The 5,647-nt window shown below is 32.4% G+C and overlaps 1 pseudogene; it reads left to right on the plus strand.

Moving 5' to 3' along the window:
- The first annotated feature begins 2,457 nt into the window (after nucleotides 1-2,457).
- On the plus strand, nucleotides 2,458-2,944 carry LOC107471095 (NADH dehydrogenase [ubiquinone] iron-sulfur protein 4, mitochondrial-like; annotated as a pseudogene).
- The last annotated feature ends 2,703 nt before the right edge of the window (nucleotides 2,945-5,647 follow it).

Below are 5,647 nucleotides of genomic sequence, written 5' to 3' on the forward strand. Positions count from 1 at the left end.
CATTATATCAAACCAATAGTCAAATTCTGCTTTCGTCTTCGCATAAGCGGCATTTACCAGCCACCTCCTCGCATCCTGCCCCTTGAAGGTGAGGGCGAAATTTGCTACAACATGCCGAATACAAAATGCCCTATAAGCATGGGGAGGTTGCCAACCACTATCTGGGGACTCCAGCGTAGCCTTGATGCTGTTATGTCTATCAGAGATCATGAGAATACCTTGCTGTGGAGTAACATGTCTTCTAAGATTGGATAGAAAGTATGACCAAGACTCTGCATTTTTTCCATCCACTAGTGCAAACGCAACAGGCAAAATATTCGAATTTCCATCCTGAGCAATCGCCAACAACAAGGTCCCTCCATACTTGCCATACAGGTGTGTCTTGTCGATACTGACGAGTGGCTTACAGTGGCGGAATGCCTCAATACATGGAGGGAATATTCAAAACATGCGATGAAAGTAGACTCTATCTTCATCAACCTGGTCACCCACTTTAACCGGGGAGGTCTTTAGCAGAGCAACGGAACCGTCCATGGTGAATGTGACCCCAAGGATCCAGCGGGGCAGATCCGCATATGACTCCTCCCAATCGCCGTAGATCTGTGTTACTGCCTTTTGCTTCGCCAACCACACCTTCCGATAACTAGGCTTGAAATCATATGTTGCCTCTGTTGCCTCTTGCAACACCTTAATCGACACTGACGCATCAGCTCTAACCAATGGAAAGATCCTCGCACAGATGACATGATAATCAAGCTGCTTGTGGTCGTTCGATATCGATGTGGCCATACACGTGTGTGATCCGTTGTACCTCCTAACTTCCCATGTGCTCTTCCTTTTCCGCATGACTATCCGAATCAACCACGTGCACCTGTTACCAAACTCCTTGCATCTCCCTTGGTATTTTAGATTGTCTGACTCCATAACCCTGTACTCAACTCCACGCCGAATGCTGTAATATTTTACGCTCAGCACGATTTTCTCCTTACTCTGGAACGATTGGCCAATCTGAAATTCAGTCAAACCTGTCCCATCATGCATACCCTGCCCATTGAATGTTACCTCTACATTCTGGTGTTGACCGATGGCTTCCAAGTTCAAAGATGACAGGTGGGGAGGGAACTCTTGTGTTCCAGAACCGGAACCTCCATGGGTTGTATGTGTACCTCTTGGTATATCATCATCACTGTCCCCACCAATATCGACCGGCTCCTCATCGGAATCATCATCACACAGCGCATTCTCAACTCGATCCGGCCCGGCCTCAAATTCAACCTCAGGCACATAATGAGGCACACTAGCATGAACAGCCCCAGCACGTTCGGGCTCAGGAATTAGAACTGCCGCTGCTACCACATGCATTGATGTCGAGGCACCACCGACTATGGTCGACTGAGGATCCGGTGCCGATGCCCCGGAGCTATCCACACGATCTTCCAATTTCGCAAGCAGCTCAGGTATCCTCACCTCCAGAAAACTACGCCTGCGTGAAACAAGACCTGTAGGTCTTCATCCGACCCTATCACAAAGGTCTTATATCTCACACCAGTTGACACAAGGTAATGGGAATCTTGTAAAACAACTTTTTTACCAACTTCGTCCCACAGGTACCGAGCTTTCGTAATATGCTGAGCTTAATCTCTGCCAATGTACTCGACGATCGGATAAAAATACTAACCGGTTCTCTATCTGTGAATTTCACACCATGCCTTTTGCTCTTTTGAATATTTCCAGAGCAGTGGACCAGAGCCACAAAACTATCCTCCCCATCCATTTGTGAATAACACTCTACCTCTCCACATTTGGCCCCTCCATGGTTTATATAGGGAGCCCATTGACACATACTAAACGTAAACCGCTATAGGCACCAGTGGTTTACGCAAGCACACCAACGCACATAAACCGCTGCTGGCAGCAGCGATTTATGACCAACCCATCATACATGTAAACCGCGGCTGGTATTAGCAGTTTCTGTTCTCTTGTAAACCGCTACTGCCAGTAGCAGTTTATATAGATATGTGAATTAACATATTTACGTATTCGTTTTTGAAACAATGTATTTGCGTAATATTGAGAGTGAAACAATTTAAATAAGTAAATTGCCCAGAAAATGATGATATTAATGTTGTTCGTGTTAGTGTTTATATTAAATCACTCTTCCACCTTAACCCATGATAATAATAAAGATGTATTACGGCTCACAAATTTAGCCTAACAAAATATGCAAATCTAATTATAATTTTAGTCTTTATTTTATCTTATCTTTGTCTTTATCTTTATTTTTATTTACTTTTATCTTAATAATAGGTCAATACTCTATATATACTTAGTTTTACCTTCATAGTTTACAATTTTCAATCAATCAACAATTAATAAATTTTTTTCATCTTTTCTTTCATTATTCTTTCATAATTTTATTATCTTTGCACACCCTTTATGTATTCTTTCCGTTTTATTATGGTATACTTTGTGCAACGTGTGGCGAGCCATGGCCGTGGCCTACGCATCGTTTTGGGAGGCGCGTTGCGTCCATTTTCCTCCGACGCGTTGGTGGAGAAGCCCAAACCAGGCGAGATCGGATGGGTTTCCGGTATTCCCGACGATCACCTTTGTCGTAGGGTTGTAATTTACTATCCTGCTAGAACTGCTACTCAACAAGGATCTGGGAAGGTTGGAAGATGGAAAATTAACTTTTTGTCAACCCAAAAGTGGGAGAATCCGTTGATGGGCTGGACATCAACTGGAGACCCCTATGCCCATGTTGGCGATTCTGCCCTGTATTTTGATAATGAAGAATCAGCCAAGGAATTTGCTGAGAGACATAGCTGGGAGTATGTGGTTAAGAAGCCACACACCATTGTTGAAGGGTAAAGCATATGTAGACAATTTTAAATGGAAAAGTCTACTTACCAAACATTTAGAGGTTGATTGTCACTTAGTTTGACAAAAAGTTCAAATTAGTTGAAACTTCTCCCAATTTTCTCTTTGATGAGTATAAAGAATAAATAATTATAATGGTGAGAATAAAGAATTACAAATAAACCTCTAAAAACTAATGTATGTTATTATTTGACGAATTTTCTATTCGTATTATTCTAAATTAATAATGTTAGGATCGAAGTGTTCTTTTTTTTGGTAAGAAATCGTCTTATCTTTCGTAAAAATAGATAAGTCTTGAATTAAATTTTTATTCTAAAGAAATTAACTAAATTAAAAATATAATTTATATTAATCAATTGTGTATTTATATTTTTATCTGATTAACAAAATAAAAAATACGTGTTAAATGAGTGTCAAATTAGTTTATATTACCTTTTTTTAATAATAAAAATAAAAAAACTATGAGTTTTTAAAAAGTTGGAAATGTTTTAAAAATACTTAAGGAATTATTTTTTTAAAATTGATTTGTACTTATCAAAATTAAATAGTATAATATAATTTTATATATTAATAAATATTCAGTTTTATTCTTAATTATATTATTGATGTCAAATTTCATTCGTGGTAAAAAATTCTCCTCAATTTATAACTATTATTATGGTCATTTTAAAATTTAAAAGTATATTTTATTAAAGAATAATACTATATAACCAAGCGTTTTGATAATTAAGTTTAACCAATTTAACTCAATACTCTATTGGCATAACAAAATACATCTAGATAAATGTGTGTACATGTGAATTGACACTTAAAAGTAAGATGAGAATTAAAGTATATTAAGAGGTTTATTAAAGTATAATAAGACTTGGTTGTGGATTTGGTTATAAAAGATACGTGTTCATTTAAATTTTTATTTTTTTATTAAATCTGAATTAGGCTGATTGTATTTATTTAAAATTATTTTTAATTTAATTAACTAAATATATGTGTTACAAGTTTTAAAAATTATTTTCTAAAATCTATCTTCAATAAATTATGATAAATGTTAATAGATTCTTAGAAAAAGTAAAAATTGTAGTTTTTTTTTTAAATTCTAAAGTCTAAATTTTAAATCACAAATTTTAAAATCTGAATCCTAAACTCTAACAACCTCAAAAATTCTAAATCCCAAAATTTTAAATCTTGAACTTTCATTTTTAACTTCTAAACTTTAATTTTAAACAATTGTTATAAAATACAATAAATAGAGTGTTAAGATTTGTCAAATTAACAAGGTTACTTACTTAGTAAGGAGTGTTTAAAGATGCATTACAAAAAACACATCACTTAATGGCAGTTTACGACTATTGCAAAATCAAAAATACTATTTGTACACCAAAATCAGTCATTAAAATCAGTCACCAATGTATTTGTGTATGTATACATGTATAGTTTAATTTATTTTAAATGTGTATTTGTATTCCAGCATGTATTTTATACTAGTAACTGACTTTAATGGCTGATTTTAGTGTACACGTAACATAACTCTTGTAAAATTGGTAACACAATCCAAGATTAGTATATTGCGATGGTTTTAAATTAACGCGATATATTAATATAGCGATGGTTATACCAACAGTTGTTGAAAACTACTGCAAATTTTAATTCTCACATCTTAAATAATAATAATTCTGCAAATTCTAATTCTCACATCTTAAATGATAATAATTCTAAACACGGATAATTTATTTTATGGTAGTTTAAAACTGCTGCTATTTCATGTGTGTGTTGTAACATATGCACCATAAATTACTTGATGAAAAGTAAATTTTTTATCAAATTAGATCTCATATCTCCCTTTTATTTTTAGAGCACCACTTATATAAAGATGATAAAATAATTTTTTCAAAAATTATTTATTTGATATAGTAAAAAAACATACTCTAAAAAACGTAGATTAATATAAAAATATAAATTATGAATAAAATTAAAGATTTAAGAAAAATAATTAATTAAATATTTTAACTAATATTAATTCAAATGACACTGAATTTTTTAAATTTATATAAAATAATTTTTTTTTCAAAATCTCAAGTTTTATTTAAAGAATTCAAAAATAAATAATAATTATTAGACTAAAAATAGAATAATTAACAATAAAAAATTAGTAGATTAAAATATAGATCTTAAGAATCAAAGAAAAGAAAAAATATTAAACAATTATATAAATTACAAATAAAAACTTAACTCGTAAAAAATTATTAAATTCGCAAAATGAAAAAATATCAAAATGATAATAAAATAAAAGCAGAAAAATAATATTACAAAATTTATAAAAAATATATATATATATAATCTACTCAATAGATGAGATTAAAAATTTTTCATTAAAAGACATTTTAAAGTTTAAACATCTTTGCATGAGTCTCGCACCACCTCATTTTTAATAATCTTCTTGCTTAAAAGAGAGATAATTTATTAAAGAATAATTGTTAATGCTATATAAGTTTTTAATTATGGAATTATTTAAAAATGAAGAGATTACATTAGCGTACCAATAATATATACATAGATACAACAATTATTAGGGATCGAAAAGAGTACGTTATATTATCCATCTATAAGTCACCAAAAAAAAAAAATTATCCATCTATTTATGGTTGCGTAGTAGTAGTGGATATTATGTGATAGTGATCTTCATAATTGAAATTTAATTCAATTTAGTAAAACATCAAATGATCCCAACTGTAATCTACAATCCTAAAACAACAACATGATCTACAATCCT

Source organism: Arachis duranensis, chromosome 1 (genome assembly GCF_000817695.3).
Source record: "Arachis duranensis cultivar V14167 chromosome 1, aradu.V14167.gnm2.J7QH, whole genome shotgun sequence".
NCBI classification, from domain to species: Eukaryota; Viridiplantae; Streptophyta; class Magnoliopsida; order Fabales; family Fabaceae; genus Arachis; species Arachis duranensis.